This window comes from Sapajus apella, unplaced genomic scaffold (assembly GCF_009761245.1).
Source record: "Sapajus apella isolate SASKATOON/1434 unplaced genomic scaffold, GSC_monkey_1.0 scaffold5, whole genome shotgun sequence".
NCBI classification, from domain to species: Eukaryota; Metazoa; Chordata; class Mammalia; order Primates; family Cebidae; genus Sapajus; species Sapajus apella.
In genome coordinates this window covers 2,429,719-2,448,052 of record NW_022436945.1, presented here as the reverse complement: position 1 = coordinate 2,448,052, position 18,334 = coordinate 2,429,719, and positions in this window count along the sequence as shown.

Genomic DNA, 18,334 nt, shown 5'->3' with positions numbered 1-18,334 from the left:
ACTGTACATATAGCCTACTCAACTTACGACCAAATCGTGTTACGACCAGTCCGCAGTCCCGACCGTGGTCGTAAGTCGATCACTAGCTGTATGTATATATCCATGAGGGATTGGAGTAGGATTGGCAGATAAACAGAGGGTACCCAGTTACATTTGAATTTCCGATTAACAACAAATACCATTTTAGCATAAGTGTGTCTCAAATATTACAGGAGGCATACTTATCTTTATAAAAATGGTTATCTGAAATCCAAATATAGCTGGGTGCCCTGTATTTTGATTTGCTAAATCTGACAATTCTTGTCAGGGAATCGTTACCTTCAGTGAACTCCTTATGGCATAGCGAAACTGGCACATTGTGGAGGACCTGGGAGACGCAGTGGGGACCTTGTTACAGTTTGTTAAGGAATGTTGGATCATAAATCATCACATCATGCCAGCCCATTCACCCCTTCTCTCAGACAATTTGGTAAAGTGAATCTCTATTTTCCAATTCTGTGGTTTGTATCATCTCAAAGACCATGTAAAATTACCTAGTCATTTTTGTTTAGTTCTACAGTTATGAGCTGGACTGTGTCTCCCAAAGTTTATATGCTGAAGAGAAGACTGTGTTTAAAGATAGGGTTTTTAGGCCAGGCACAGGGGCTCACGCCTGTAATTCCAGCAGTTTGGGAAGTCAAGGTAGACGAATCACGAGGTCAGGAGTTCGAGACCAGCCTGGCCAACACGGTAAAACTCCATCTCTACTAAAGATATGAAAATTAGCTGGGCATGGGGGCAGGTGCCTGTAATCCCAGCTGCTTGGGAGGCTGAGGCAGGAAAATCACTTGAACCCAGGAGGTGGAGGTTGCAGTGAGTGGAGATTGCGCCATTGCACTACAGCCTGGGCGAAAAGAGCAAGGCTCCATCATAAAAATAAATAATAATAAAAAGATAGAGTTTTTAAGGAAGTGATTAAATTAAAATCAGGTAATTAGTGCTGGTCCTGATAGAGTAGGACTGGTGTCCTTATAAGAAAGGCCACATGAAGACGTGGGGAGAAGATGGCCACCCATAGGCCTCAGAGACAGGCATAGAACCAGTGCTTCCTTCATGGCCGTCAGAAGGAACCAACCTTCTGTCGCCTGATCTTAGACTTCTAGACTTTAGAACTGCGAAGAAATACATTTGTGTCTCTTAAGCCACTCTGTCAGTGGTATTTTCTAATGACAGCCCAGGAAAACGAATACACCTACTTTTACAAAATAAAATAAGAAGAAATATTGGAGTTCATTTAATGTTAGAAAGCACTTTCTGAACCTCCAGTGGTGAGTTATGCGTCAGTTGCAACAGCTGAAAGGGGTTTTACAAACCATCAAGACCTGCTTTTACCGCTTTCACCTGAGCTTCCACTTTTACCATAGATAAGAACATCTCTAACTCTGAGGATCACAGGGTTAGAGATTTACCTGAGTGTGCCCTGAATTTAGAAAAGAATCTGAAGAACAGGAACATTTATAGATTAGCAATATTAAAATGAATGTGAAAATGGAAGTAAAACTCTTTTCACAAGTGGGTGAGGAAAGTCCCTTAGACCTCTGGCTGTGGTCTGAATGTTTGTGTTCCCTCAAAAGTCATGTGTTGAAATCCTAATTCCCATGGTAATGATATTAGGAGGTGTGGCCCTTAGGATGTACTTAGATCATTTGGATGAAGCCCTCATGAGTGGGATCAGTGTCTTTATAAAATAGGCACATGGGAGATCATTTGCCCTTCCCACCACGTGATGACATGTTCATCTATGAACCATGAAATGATCCCTCACCAGACTCTATACCTGAGAGTGCCATGGTCTTGGACTTCTCAGTCTCCAGAACTGTGAGAAATAAAGTATTTTTTTTCTACTTAGTTTATAATATTTTGTTATAGCAGCAAAAATAGACAAAGACAACCTCTAAAGATAGGGTTGAATTTGCAAGTTTAGAGACAAGAATTAATTCACACTGCTATTAGTTACCTACAATTTACATAGTTATAAAAGAGCTTGAAGACAAGGAAAGACTAAATCAGGAAATTTGGAGGATGAGCTGTGTACACAACGTGTAGTTTTCCATTGACACCTGCATTGTTCTCCACACGAGAATTCCTAGGTATCATATAAAATTTGGAAACAAAACTTATTACTTTGTGTTGCAGAGCAAAATAATATGCATGATCAGCTGCCCAGAAACCAGGGCATGTGAGCATCTAAGAAGAAAATCCGGGAAGAAAGACATCTCTCTCTCTGGCCAGCTTCTTTGGAGAACTGATAGCATCAAACAATATTAGAGCTGGAAGGGTCTGGAATATTGTTCTATATGCTCATGTTATGGATGAGGAAAGGGAGGTGCCAATTGTTGAGTTGACACGGTCCAGTTACATGGGATGGGATACCTGGGTTGCCAAGGCCAGGCAGGATGCTTCTCCATGATATTCCAGGGTGTTGGTGTCTGTTACAGCTTCCTACCCTCTTTTATTTTTCTTTTTTCCTGAGTCAGGGTCTCACTCTGTCATACAGGCTGGAGTGCCGTAATCACGGCTCATGGTCGTTTCTACCTCCATGAGCTTAGGTGATGCTCCCACCTCAGCCTCCCGAGTAGCTCAGATAACAGCTGTGTGCCACTACACTCAGCTAATTTTTGTATGTTTTAATAGTGATGGGTTTTGCCATGTTGCTCATGCTGACCACAAGCTCTCAGGCTCAAGCTATCTGCCCTCCTCGGCTTCCCAAAGTGCAGAGATTACAGGCATGATCCACTATGTCAGGCCCCTGTGCCTCCTTTAAAGTTGTGTATAAATTAGACTTTTATTTTATTTTTATTGGTGAGGTGGAGTCTTGCTCTGTCACCCTGGCTGGAGAGCAGTGGAGTGATCTTGCCTCACTGCAACATCCGCCTCCCAGATTCAACTAATTCTGCCTCAGCTTCTGGAGTAGCTGGGATTACAGGCCCCGTGCCCCAGTCATGCCTGGCTAATTTTTGTATTTTTAGTAGAGATGGGGTTTCACCACGTTAGCCACGCTGACCTCAAACTCCTGACCTCTGGTGATCTGCCCAGCTCTGTCTCCCAATGTGCTGGGATTACAGGCATGAACCATCATACCCAGCCCAAAATAGAATTTTTACATGGAAAAATCAAAGGTGAAACTGGAGCAAAAGTAGAAGTCAAGTGTCCTGGTGTCTGTTTACTTAAGCTGGGAGGCTGCTTCAGGAAGCTCCACTCCATGTGTCTTTTGTATGCCCAGAGCACTCTGCTCTTCTACACCTTTACTATGGTTGTTCTTCCTCCCTGCAGTGGGGTGCTTTCCCCTGCCACACCATCCCCTTCTCAAATCCACCATTTTCCTCCAAACTCTAGGCACTTTTATGATTGGCTTTATTTGTGCCTAAGCTCTTTCCTCCTCTGAAGACTCAAAAAAAGTCCTAGAGTGAATGATCCATGTCTTATGAATCTTTTTTTTACTTTTTATGTCCAAGGAAAGTTGCTCATTTATTCAGTCACTGTGAGTGCCTTGCAGGGACTGGGTCTGTCATGAGCAGCTAATACAGAATAGCCTGGAATAGAGCAGGTACTCATTAAAGGTTCTTAGAATGAATGACACTCATGAGTTCTTTATTACATATTTTCCTTCAAAATTGTTGGAAGAGCTTGAGATCCTGTTAATGTCTAGTGATGGGTGTGAAGGTGGAGATGGAATATAATGGAGAAACAATCAGAGAGTAATTTAAATATTAACTGAATGCTCTCCCTTCTCTGAGCACCCACATCCTTTAGCTGTTCCTCTCTACTAGCAGGGCTCATCAGTGCATGTTAGCTTGCACAGTACTCCACTTAAATTGGATTAATTCACTAAACTAAATCTGTACTAATGTACTTAGGCTTTATTTACACTGAATACTTAAATTTACACTCTAGTGAAATAAGTGTTTAACCTAAACATGGAACTCAAATGAAATTAATAGTACAATTTTAAATATACTTAATCACAAAGTGAGTATTGTCTTCTCTTTGCCAAATGGAAATGTTTAGCCCTGTGGCTCTTTAGCCACTCATGGAAAATATAGATTTGACCTTGACCATGAGGGGTTGGTCAAGTGAGGAGGATGGAAATGACTCTCCTTCGTGTTTTGCATATGTTACATTTAAGATGACACAAGAGGCTGATGCTTTTACTTTCATTTTACACATAGAGAGTATAGGTGACCTGCCCAAGTTTAGCCCATTGATAAGTGTAGGACACAGATTTAAAGTCAGGGCTGTCTGAACCATGTCACTGCTAATTCTACCACTCTTCATGTCTCCCCAAATCTGATACATTGTCATTGTTTTTTGTCTTGTGTGAAGAGTCCGTGGATTAGCTAAATTGTTAAATGACCCACAGAGAGAAAAGACAAAGCAGATTCAGCTACTGGGCCCTAGAACAATGAATGTCCACATCTAATTTCTCACTGAAAGTTGCTTATGAAAATTGCCTCTGAGGTTCAGTACACTTTTACATGTGTACTTCTCCAAAGCATCTAGCAAAGCCAAAGAATAATAGTGTGTGTTGTTTAATGATTTTTATTACATTTATGATTTATTCCCACCACACTCTGATGAGGATGAGTAATCATCCCTGTTTTACAGATCAGGAAGCTGATTCTTAATTATAATGATTATAAAGACAGGATTAGCTAATACTTGTTAACTGTTTCTTGTGGGCCAGGCACTGCTAAAAACACTTTATTGCATCAGGACATGTAATTGTCTATGGGAATAGATACTATTATTATCCTTGCTTCATAGACAAGGAAACCAATGCATAGAATGGTTACTGGATTGTCCAAGACTTCATAGCTGGTAAGTGGATGTGGCAGAAGAGAAATTCCAGCTCAGGTAGGTGGGCTGAGAGCTCACATTCATAATCCCTGAACAAAGATATTGAGTGACTTGCTTAGGGTAGAAAGGTTGGCACACAGGAAACCGTAGGGAATGGATCTGGGTCAAGGCTCTGGCTTCAAAGTCCATACACTTTGTAACATCCTCCCACTGTAGGTTACATAAGAATATGAGTTTGGAGATAGAGTTCGGTGTATTACTTTCCTCTGTATGGTCCCAGATGAATGTAATAAGCTCTTTGTGCCCCAGTTTTCTCTCCTGTTAAATGAAAATAATCATCTTCCGGTCTGAATGTTTGTGTTATCTTAAAATTTATATGTTGAAATTCTAACCAACAAGGTGATGGAATTAGGAGATAGAGGTTTTGGGGAGATGATTAGGTCAGGAAAGGAAAGCCCCCATGAATGAGAGTAGCACCCTTTAAAAGAGGCCTTAGAAAGCTTGTTGATTCCTTCCACCATCCACAAACCTGTGAGTTCCTTGATCTCCAAATTCTTATTTTACAAAACTGTGAGAGATAAATTTCTTGGCTGGGCATGGTGGCTTACGCCTGTAATCCCAGCACTTTAGGAGGCCGAGGTGGGCAGATCACAAGGTCAAGAGTTGGATACCAGTCTGGCCAACACAGTGAAACTCCGTCTTTACTAAAAATACAAAAATTAGCTTGGTGTGGTGGCACATACCTGTAATCCCAGCTACTTGGGAGTCTGAGGCAAGAGAATTGCATGAACTTGAGAGGCGGAGAATGCAATGAGCTGAGATCGCGCCACTGCATTCCAGCCTAGGTGACAGAGCAAGACTCTATCTCAAAAAAGCCGAACAAACAACAACAACAAAATGATGATCTTGGCAGCCTGTTGGCAGTGCACTCCAGCCCAGGTGACAACACGAGACTCCGTCTCAAAAAAGAAAAGGAAAAAGATTACATATGGTCATATGTGTGAAAGCTTACTATGCCATCTGCTATATAGAAAACTAATAAATGTCAGCTGCAATGATTTTTTTAAATAATTCAATTATTTTGCAGCCTTCATTCAACTAATTTTACATTAGTGTTTATTGAATCATAGTTATTTTCATTAAAATATAAGGTATCTCCCTGTGATGAAAAGTGTCATGGGAACTGGAAGTCCTGGGCTTGCTCCTGGCTTTGAAAATAATATGTGAAAGAGCCTTATTTTTTTTTATCTAAATAAATGGGAAGCATCAAGAGACTATGTTTCTGGAGAAAGCTAAAACAAAAGCCAGACAGACCATCCAAGGTTCTTGTCGAATGGCAGGGACTGGAGAGGGTTAATCCAGGTGCCAGGGCGGTCTGTGAGGTAACCAGGGGAGAGTGGCATGCTCAGAACAGAAGAGAAACGTGAGACTGGAGAAACTCCTTTATCTAACATGGGTAAGCCCAGCTTTCTTGAGGCATTTGTGACCTCTGACAAGGGTGTGGTAAAGGCAGCATTAAAGAAACCTAGCTTCAACAGAAAAAAAGTTTCTTGACATCTACCTTTCCAAAGTAAGAAGCCATATAGAGATACGGGCAAAGATGTTGGCAGAAATAACGAAGAGGCATTGCCTGTTAGGTTTCTTGTGTATGCGTGTATTGAGGAACTAAGAAAGTTGTTTCTATAAATGACCTCTTCTGATAGTGACACTAACACCAAAAACAGAAATATACCTAAAGCCAGCTATAATGGTCTAATCTGAGTAAACCCAAGTTGGTTCATTTGTAAAGTGACAGTAGTAATGCTTACGTTGTGGATTGTTAACAGAGACAAACAGAATGCAAAGTTTCAGGGAAGTCACTGATGCTCAAAAACAATAGTGTTATTGTTATTATAACAATTAATTTCTAAGAAATAACCATCTCCAATGTCTCTCCCATGGTTTGCTGTGATAAAACTTGTTGCAGCTTAAATAGATGGATAACCCAATCAAACTCTTGTCAACAAGGGCCAAGATGATAAATTAAGATGAAGCCAGTGGGTCTGGTATGACGGCTTCTTGGGGCTCATCTTGAAGTGCTTCGGTGCGGTCTGTTTTGTTTTACTCGTTTGGGATCATTTCTTTTGCCACTCCAGCTAGGTAAAGATAATAATCGCACCAATAGAACTGGTGACCTTTCACCCTATCTCCCTTTGATAAAGTCTCATTTTCTAGCAAAACTATGACAAATGTCTCTTCCTTCACCTTTAGTAAACTAGTGGATAATCTGTCTATTATACTTAATAGCCTTACCGCCAGAAGTCATTGGTATTTGGTTTGGATCCCTCTGAATGAGGTGAACATTATATCTCTAACCTATGAAAAAGCTTTGCTCCTTTGCAGTGTTGGTGGAGTTAGATTTGTTTTCACAGCTGGTTGTACTTGGAGAAGGGTTAGCTGCCGTCTTGAAGGTTCTACCACACCAGTTCATCACTGAGCCTGCTGTGTGGTGGGGGCTTTGAGCTGTTAACGGGAGGCATGGAGGGAAGCCTAAATTAATCATTTATGATTTATTTATTCTTTTTTTCCATCATGGAGTGAAACGAGCAGATGCCAGCGTTTCTAGGGCCAGGACTGTCTAGGTGATGTGATGTTTGATAACTAACTCCTAATATTGATCTGCCAACAGGACCTATCTGTAGGACTAATAACGAAACCATACACTTAAAGGCCACTTCATAATTTACAGCTTTGTTTCCCTATTCTTGGTTTCAATTGATTCCTATTAAAAATTCAGTGAATTAGAGGCTGCATTCTTTTATGTCATCATTTCCATGTGAGGAAACAAGCCCAGAGGTGGCTTTGTGGCTTGCCTGAGGTCACACAACCAGTAAATAGTAGGTGAGTATCTTTAATCTCAGTTACCTAAGCCTAAAGATTTGTACTATTTCCATTTCTGCATTGAAGGGAAAGCACAGTGTGGTGACTTTCTCCACCAGAGAGTTTTATAATCTGAATATCCGTGTCACCCTAAAAGTCATATGTTGAAATGTAACTGCCAAGGAGATAGTATTAAGAGGTGGGACTTTTCGGAGATGCTTGGATCAGGAAAGCTGTGTCCCTATAAGTTAGATGATTGACTTTATAAATGAAGCCAGAAAGAATGTGTCCTTTCTTCCATGTGAGGATGCAGCAAAAAGAAGCCGTTTTTGAAACAGAATGTGAGCCCTCACATGACACTGAATCTGCTGGCTGCTTGATCGTGGACTTCCCACCCACTGGACTGTGAGCAAAAAATTTCTGTTGTTTGAAAATCACTCAGTCCGAAGAATTTTGTTATAGCATTCTGAACAGACTTAGACATGGAGACAGCGATTCTCACCGTACCATCATTCAGTGCTACTCTTAACTCAAGAATTACAATCAGCCTTTATAAGTACCTGTGCTGCATCAGAAACTTGCTGGTACTCAGAGGGTTGAGATAAACTGAGACATAGAGACTGTCTTAAAAGAACATTCATGCTAGAGCTGCTTTATCTAATATGGTAGTCACTAGCTACATGTGGCTACTTAAATTTAAATTATAGTTGATCCTTAAACAAACTGTGGGGGTGAGTATGAAGGGTACTTTCACATGGCACAGCTAAAATCTAGGTATAACTTTTGTCTACCCCAAAACTTAACTACTAGTAGCCTACTGTTGATCAGAAGGTTTACCAACACATATTTTTTAGGTTATATGTATCATATGCATATGATATGTATTATATTACAATAAAGTAAGCAGGAGAAAGGAAAATGTTAGAACGAAAATTATGAGAAGGGGGCTGGGTGTGGTGGCTCATGCCTGCAATCCCAGCACTTGGGGAGGCAAAGAGCAGATAAGTTGAGACAAGGAGGTTGAGAACAGCCTGGCCCACATGGTGAAACTGCGTCTCTACTAAAAATATAAACATTAACTAAGAATGGTGGCACATGCCTGTAATCCCAGCTACTTGGGTGGCTGAATCACAAGAAGCACTTGAATCTGGGAGCTGGAGGTTACAGTGAGTTGGGATTGCACTACTGCACTCTAACCTGGATGGCAGAGCAATATTCTGTCTCAAGAAAATAAAAAAAAAAAAAAGAAAAAAGTAAATCATGAGATAGAGAAAGCATATGTACTATTTGTTAAGTGGAAGTGGCTCATCAGAAAGGTCTTCATTTCCATCATCTTCACATTGAGTAGGCTAAGAGAAGGAAAAAAAAAGAGGGGTGGGTCTTACTGTCTCAGAGGTGACAGGTGGAAATCTACATATAAGCAGACCTGCAGTTTAAAACCTGTGTTTTTCAAGGGTCAACTGTAATATTTAAAATGAAATAAAATTAAATATTTACTTCCACAGCTGCACTAGCCACATTTTAAGCACTCAGTAGCTACATATAGCTAGTAGCCACTGTATAGGACATCACAGGAATTTCTTTGGGACAATATTGGCTTAGAATGAAAACAGGTAGGCAGGATCAAGGAGGTGGCTGCTAAGGAAAATAGTCTTGAAAACATTATATTAAGTTTATTTGAAACCTGACAACTTCTCCCACAAATTTTGAAGTTTTTAATCCCTGTACTAGTCAATAAGATGATGTGATTAAGCATTCAATAAACAAATAGTTGAGTGTCTAGTATATGCACTGTTTGAGCCACTGGGAACATAGTGATGAATAAGGCCAACAAGGCTCTGCCTTATATCAGAGAAAGTCCCACAATTAAAGGAAAAATGAGCAAGGAAAATACTATATGAATGATTAGGGATAACTTGAAAACTAAAATGTGGTGCTTTTTCTTTTTGAGACAGGGTCTACTGTGTCAACCACACTGGAGTGCAATGGTACTAGCTCGGCTCACTGTAACATCTGCCTCCCAAGTTCAAGCAATTCTCCTGCCTTGGCCTCCGAAGTAGCTTGGACTACAGGTACCCACCACCATACCAGGCTATTTTTTTAATTTATTTGTTTTGTATTTTTAGTAGAGATGGGGTTTCACTACTTTGGCCAGGTTGGTCTTGAACTCCTGACCTCATGATCTGCCCACCTTCGCCTCCTAAAGTGCTAGGACTACAGACATGAGCCACTGCGAGTGCTGATCTAAAGAGTGCCTGTGTAAGACTTTAGATTAGGGTTGTTGGGAAGATATCTCTGGTGAGATAATATTTAAGCTGAGACTTAAATGACAAGGAGTCAACTATGAAGAGAACAGGGAAGACCAATACAAGTAGTGGGTACAGCCAGGAAGAACATTCTTCGTGTGTTTAAGGGATTATAGAAAGGAAAGCTTGTCTGGAGCAGATTAAAAGTTGGAAAATAGTTCTACATATTGAATAAATAAGCAAGACTAACAAGAGTAAGGAGTTTGTATTTATTCTAATGAGATGGGAAATTTGGGGGCAAAAACCTTAAAGCAGGGATATGGCATAATCTAACTTATTTAAAGCATGGTTGATATGGTATGGCTGTGTCCCCATCCAAATCTCATCTTGAATTCCTATGTGTTGTGGGAGGGACCTGGTGGGAGGTGACTGAATCATGAGGACAGGTTTTTTCTGTGCTGATCTCATGATAGTGAGTAAGTTTCAGGAGACCTGTTGGTTATTACAAGGGGAAGTTTTCCTGCACAAGCTCTCTCTTCGCCTGCTGCTATCTGCCTAAGACGTGTCTTGCTCTTCCTTGCCTTCTTACTTGGTTGTGAGGCTTCCCCAGCCAGATGAAACTCTCAAGTCCAATTAAACCTCTTTTGTAAATTGCCTAGTCTCAGCTATATCTTTATCAGCAACATGAAAACAGACTAATACAATGGCTCTGCTCACAATGTGGAAAACGGGTTGTGTGGTGGGGTATGAGGAAAAGAAGGAAAACTATTTTCTGAATTATTACAACAATGCATGCGAGAGAAAATAGTGGTTTGACCAGGTAGCAGCCAGATAATATTGAGAGAAATAGTCAAGCTTAAAATATGCTTTAGAAAAAGAGTCAACCTGATATACTGATGAATTGGATATTACAGAAAACAGGGTAGATCCTAGATGTTGGGTCTAAGCAATGGGGCAGATGGTGCTGCCATCAACGGAGACTAAGAAGACTAGTGAATGTACTGAAAGAGAGAAATGAAGGAAGATTCAAGAGAGAATTGAGTTAATTTTGAGGTACGTATCAGAAAACCAGGTAAAGATATCAAACAGTAATTTTATATATACATTTTGGAAATAGCTTAGGACTTGAGGAAACATTTTAGATTCTTCATATGTGAATGATGTTTAAGGTAAAACATTGGTTAAATGACAGAGTAAATGCCGATGAAAAGTGAAAGCCCAAGAATGAATTTAGGGTCACAGAGGGAGAAAGGAATCAGCAAAGAATTGCTCCAGGTAGGTAAAGGGAAAAACCAGAAACACGGAGTTTCAGTCAAGCCAAAAAAGGTGACAATTTCAGGAAGGATGGAATCATCAACTGTCAAATAATTCTATGAGATCAACTTCACTAAAAATAAAGTAATAACCATAGAAGTTTGCAATGTAAAGGTCGTGTGAAACCTTGCTAATTGTGGTCTTGGTACTGATTGGGGGGTGTAGAGGAGAGAATGTAAGGTGAATAAGTGGAGACAGTAGCAATTAGCCATGCTTTTAAGACTTTTTGTTATAAAAGAGAGCAGAGAAATGAAGCAACAATGGATAATACGTTTCATTGAAACTCATACATTTGTAATATCATTTTAATGTGTAATCAATTTAAAAATTTTGTAAGAGAAATTTGCATTTTTTAAATTAAACCAAATCTTCAAAATCTGATGTGTTTTTTACACACATAGACATCTTAATTCAGACCAGCCACATGTCAAATACTCAACAGCCACAGTGGCTGTTACCATATTGGACAGCACAGGCATAGGGCTCTAGAATTCCTGTTCCAGAGGCTGCTGAGGCTGGGGGTAGAGCAAAGACTACCTCATGAGTCTTCTTTTGCTGTTAATAACTTTGTTTTATAGGTGGTGGTGTTCTGTCACATATAATTGCTTCAGAATTGTTTTATTATTTTAAATATCTTTTGTACAATATTTTCTCTCTCAGGCACTCATAGCCTCTGCTAATTACATTTTAAAAACAATTGTTAAAAACATTGGAATCTGTGAAATACTAATGCTAAACTTACACATTTAAGAGTAGTGCCTGAGAACTTGTTATGTAAGAGAAACAAATAAGGTAAACAAGAGCTTCTCTTTTTGGTGTCCATAGTTAAAGGAATGTTGTTTACTGGGAGATGAGGGTAAGCAGAATTTGGAGAACACTGGAAAATACAGTGATATCATGGCTTGTAAAATCTTTTTATAAGTTGGCCGTTCTGAGTCCTACTCATATTAGGACAATGGAGATAAACAGAATCTCCCTTTCTAAGTGTCTGGTTGGTCCTAGGAATTTAAAGAGCCTCATTAACGTGAGGAGGTTTTCAGGTGGCAGCCACAAACACAAAGGCAGATGCAGAAAAGATGTGCAGCACTGGTTTATTGAAGTGTTTTGAAGATCCATAAGAAAGAAGAAAAGACAAATAAATGTTGGACTATTCACCTAATGATTGTATCTGTTCATTTAGACTATTGTGGCATTATTTAATCATTCAATAATTCAATGATTTGGCAAGGGTTTATCAAACACCAGTGAACTAGGTCCTGGGCTAACCTTTGTGAATATGGAACTGCATAACTAATTTTGTCTTCAAAGGGCTCTGTATTAGTCCATTTTCATACTGCTATAATGACATACCCACCAGACATGGTGGCTCAGCTTGTAATCCCAGCACTATGGGAGGCAGAGGTGGGCAGATCACAAAGTCAAGAGATCAAGACCAACCTGGCCAACCTGGTGAAACCCCATCTCTACTAAAAATACAAAAATTTGCTGGGCATGGTGACATGTGCCTGTAGTCCCAGCTACTTAGGAGGCTGAATCACTTGAATTCGGGAGGTGGAGGTTGCAGTGTGCCAAGATTGCACCACCACTCTGCAGGACAGAGTGAGACTCTGTCTGGAAAAAAAAAAAAAGACATATCCAAGACTGGGTAATTTATAGAGAAAAGAGTAAAGAGAGGTTTAATTGACTCACAGTTAGGCATGGCTGGGGAGGCCTCAGGAAACTTATAGTCATGGTTGAAGGGAGGAGGCATGTCTTACATGGCGGTAGGCAAGAGAGAGTGTGTGTGAAGAGGGAAGAGCCCCTTATAAAACCATCAGATCTTGTGAGAACTCACTGAATATCATGAAAACAGCATGAAGGAAACCACCCCTGTGATCCAATCACCTCCCATGGGGTCCCACCCTTGACACATGGGAATTGTGGGGATTAAAATTCAATATGAGATTTTGGTGGTGTATTAATCAGGGTTCTCTCAGAGGGACAGAACTAATAGGATATATATATTACATGATCACAAGGTTGCACAATAGTCTGTCTGCAAGCTGCAGAACAAGGAATGCCAGTCCCAGTCCCAAAACTGAAGAATGTGGAGTCTGATGTTTGAGGGCAGGAATCATCCAGCATGGGAGAAAGATGTAGCCTGGAAGATTAGGCTCCTTTCTCTTTTTCATGTCTTCTCCCTATTTTATATTTGCTGGAAGCTGATTAGATTGTGCCCACCAAATTTAGGGTGGATCTGCCTTTGTCAGCCCACTGACTCAAATGTTAATCTTTTTTGGAAACACCCACACTGACACACCCCGGATTAATACTTTGTATCCCTCAATCCAATCAAGTTGACACTCAGTATTAACCATTACAATGGGGACACCCAAACCGTATCAGGCTCCAAAGCTGCTTGAAAGACTGACGAATAGACGTTTAAGTAGAAGGTAATAAGTTCCTGGAAAAAAGAAGGCACAGCATGTCCCAACAACAGGGAAATTGGTGTAGGTTTTAAATACGGAAGGTTTGGGAAAATGTGGAGTAATGTTTAACAATGTTTCATTGTTGAAAGGAATAGTGAGATTTGAACAAACATTTTGATAATTTGTGAGCGTTTTTATTTTCCTACTCCATTAATCTATGTACCCTTCAGTGCTCACATGGGCTTGAGGCTTTGTTGCAACTGAATAGCTCAATCATTTTATTTCTTTGGATTTGTGCCAAAGTAGTTCTACGGAACTCATTACAGTATGCTGTACCAAAATATTTATATGTCAAGTGATGAGAAAAAAATAATCAAGGACAGAATAAAAATGCAGCTGGTATGACTAGAATTGAAGCAAGGAAGAGGCCCAGAGGCTGGCTGATGCAGTGGGGCCAAATCACTGTATTGTTTGTTGACTAAATAATGCCACCATAGTCACAATGAACATACACAATCCTTAAGTGACTAGTCTAACATTCATTTGTCTATTTTTCTGAGGTAAACAAGAAGGTCTTCATGCAGTCAAGACCAAGCCAGAGTGCTTATGGTCAGTGTCAAGAACCGGTCTTGCTGAGAGACTTCAGAAAATGAATTAATATATCAAGAAAAATGGAAGACAGGCTTATTACTATTGGAGAAGGAGGGTAGAAATGTGGAACGGGGGAAGGCTAGACCATCCCTAAAGTTTAGATTACAATTGGAAGTATTGGAATAAACTCATGATTTTTAATAAATATGTAAATAAATACAAAAACAAATGTATCTATATAATATATATATGCATATACATACATATTTTCTAGCTTTGTCTATTAAGTGGGCCTGACAGCAATAAGGCCCAAGTGGCGGGAAGTATACAGAGAGTCCAGGTCTTAGTTTATGAATACCATTGTCTACTAAAAGAAACACGTATTCCTTACAGAAATGATGATGTTGAGTTTGAGACAACAAAAGTACACACTGAATGGCTTAGTTGGGACTGCTATAAGAAGTTACCATAGACTGGGTGGCTTAAACAATATTGATTTCTCATTTTTCTGGAGGCGAGGAAGTCCAGGGTCAAGGTGCTAGCAGATCAGTGTCTGGCGATGACTAGTTTTCTGTTGGCAGATGGCCAACTTCTCATTGTATCTTCCTGTAGAGTGGGTGAAGGGAGCTCTGTTCTCTATCTCTTTACAAAAGTACTAACACCATTAAGGACGGCTCCATCCTCAAGACCTAATCAGCTCTCAAAAGCCCCACCTCCCAATACTATTCAATTGGGGGTTTAACATATGAATTTGGCAGGGGGCGGGGAGTGGGGGAGACACAAACAGTCCACAGCACTGGGCATAAAACAACTTTTTTTTTTTTTGTCACAAAGAAGTGTTTAAAGAGTAATAATGACATGTCAAAGGTATATAGAAGTCAGCTTAAAGGAGCTTCCACTGTCCCAAATCTAGGACAAATTGAGCATCAAAATAATATTATTGAATTTTAATCCACTAATAAAAAAGAAATACAGGAGTCTATGTTAATATAAATGCATTAATAGAGAGAAAGGAAAGCTCTTTCTAGTAGCAGATTGCCAAGTAGCAAACTTATATGGAGTGATAGAATTATAAAATTACTATTTAATAATCATCATGGGAATAAGTGATTAAAGCATGAATCATCAATGATGTTAAAACTAATGGATGGGATTTTCATGAGAAATGGGATATCTTAATAGTCTTAAAGTATCTCTCAACAAAATATTAATTACAAAGAAAGACAATTACTTTACAGTGGAGAAACCCAGAAGATGCCAATTTAATCATGTGGTCATTGTTTAACTTGCCAATACTAGAACAAATCAATATTGTATACTACCTATTTGGGTACTGAGAACATAGCGTAATTTCTGTGATATTGCTGCCTAAAAATGCATGACCTAAACATAATTATGAGAAAGAATTGAGTCAATGCTGATTTTCTGATTTGAGGGCTATAATTGCCAGGTTATATTATAGTTTTTGCAGGTGTGTGTGTGTGTGTGTGTGTGTGTGTGTGTGTGTGTGTATGTGTATACTTAAGTATTTAAGATATACCTACATCTTTAGGATAGTGGTAAATCGTGTGTACAAATTAATGCCAGCTCTTTCATTTAAAAATAGTATGTGTTAATGTAACATGGAAAAGAAAGAGAGACTAATAAAATTATTGTGGTAAAATATTATTTTTTGAGAAATATGGGAATTTTATTACAACCTTTCTGTTAGTTTGAATTGCCTCTTCAGTAAAGTAAATCTGGAAATCAAAACAGAAAAACGAAGACAGTCAACTCTGGTGTTTGTCTAAACCCAAACTAACGTCAATTTTCATTTTGTTTCTGATACCAGGAAACACTTAACCTAAGAGTAGTAGATAGACAGCTCAGTTGTGGCTTATGAGAGGAGCAATGAGGTTCAGGAGCCTTTGGGGAAAGATTCTCCTCCATAAAAAGAAGCACTGGAGGTAGAAACTTTCTGTTTCATGATCCGCTTGCTCCTTGCTCCCATATCCAAACCTGTTTCTCAATGCAATTGTATAAGTATGTGATACTTGGAGCAGCTGCAGCCAGAGATATGAGGTCAAGTGAATCTTAGAGATGCTAACCCAGAGCCCAAACATTTTGATGCTAAACCAAAACAGACCTTTCACTATTAGAGAAAAACTAAAACTTGATTTTAGGTGAAGTCATTCCTAACCGGTACAGATAAACTGTAGCCACAACACCAGTGACTTCCAAAAATGACTTGGTGGAAAGATGTAAGCCATCACTCTGGAAAAGCATAACCTGAGGTAATAGCTAATAAACTGTGTGCAGGATTTCCTGTGCAGAATGATCAACTGACCTAAAGTGGGGCCTTGTAGACATGCAGATTGGTTAGAGTCTTTAAGAAAACAGCTAGCCATTCTGTCTACGTATATCTCATTGCTTTAAAATGCTGTGGGAATTTTGAGTACTTTATTGAAACAATGTGAAGAACCCACTGAGTTTTGGGAGGCCAAGGAAGGTGGATCACCTGAGGTCAGGAGTTTGAGGCCAGCCTGGCCAACATGGTAAAACCCTGTCTCTACTAAAATTACAAAAAATTAGTCAGGCGTGGTGGTGAACTCTTGTAATTGCAGCTACTAGGGAGACTGAGGCATGAGAATCGCTTGAACTTGTGAGGCAGAGGTTGCAGTCAGCTGAGTTCACACCACTGCACTCCAGCATGGATGATAGAGCAAGACTCAGTCTTGAAAAAATAAAATAAAATACACTGAGAACACTTGCATGAGGCCAAATTCAATAATCGCAGTGCCTGTACCCTGTGCAGGGACTTTGAAGACACACCTCCAACATTTTTGTAGGAGGATCACTATTGCCTGAATATTAGGAATGTACTTCCATGACAGGAGGTGGTCATCTGTTAAGACAAAGATGTCTTTACTGAATTTTTGGGAATTCATTGTTCCTTCCCTCATTTTTGGGTAAACTTTATGTAAACTTAAACTGTGCCGTGTTTTCAAATATCCAGTTAAAACCTAGACCTGACATTATTTATTTTAAGGATTCACGTAACCACTTGTGAAAGACAGGCAGCTACTGTGCGACATCTTGGAATTAGCATAAGAAAACAGAGCAAATATTTCTAGTAATAGAACAAATCTGTAATAAACTCTTTAGTTGAGAGGAAAACGTGGCATGACTCCACACAGTAAATCCTCTTTAATTTGTTTATTTTTATTTTTTTTAGCCAAAGCTATTGCGTATCAGTAAACCAACTTTTCCCTGGATGATATGGCTGCCAAGTGGCAGGGCTCACACTCAGACCCGGGGGTTATGACGCTGACTCTGATACTCCTTTGACTTCAAAATTATTGACATTTATAATTTATTCATGATCTTTTTCTTGTTTATAAATATGTTGTTAATAATTGCTCTATATCATGTGATATACCACTTAATGTTCTATGTATTTGCATATATTGACTTTTTAATTGCCATAAAAATATTTTGTAACAGCCACCATCATCTCCATTGTATGGATGAAGAGGTTGTTAAATAAACTTTAAAACAAACTAAATTTAAGAGTTTAATTTAGCAGCCCCCAAACCAGAAAAGATTCCCAGTATAATATTCAGCATTCATAAATATTGAATAATATTTATGGACAGAAGAAGGAAACCATATACAGAAAATGGAAGTGAGATAGAGAGACAGCTGATTCTTGTTATTACAAAAGCAAATTCCTGGGTTGGATTTCCAGTTTGTTTATGTCCTGAGTTAGGAGGCAGTTTGTTATGTAGGACTTATACGGAGGCTTCTAAGGCCTAAACTGAGATTTATTTAGCAATTCTTTGCTTTTGGTCAGCCTCCTAATTTTGAGGGATTGACCAAAACTTCGAGCATCGATGTCACTCTCTGTTATTATTATAAATGGACATATCTGGTCTCAGCTCCCAGTGGGTTTTGCATGGTGGCAACAAGAAAATAAAATGATAGAAAAGAACGAAAAACAAAAAACAAAACAAAACTGATTGGTCAACATAAGGCCACCTCAGGCCATCTCTCTGCAAAGTAAAAGTAGAGGAGGCTCTCTTATGCTCACTCACGCAGACA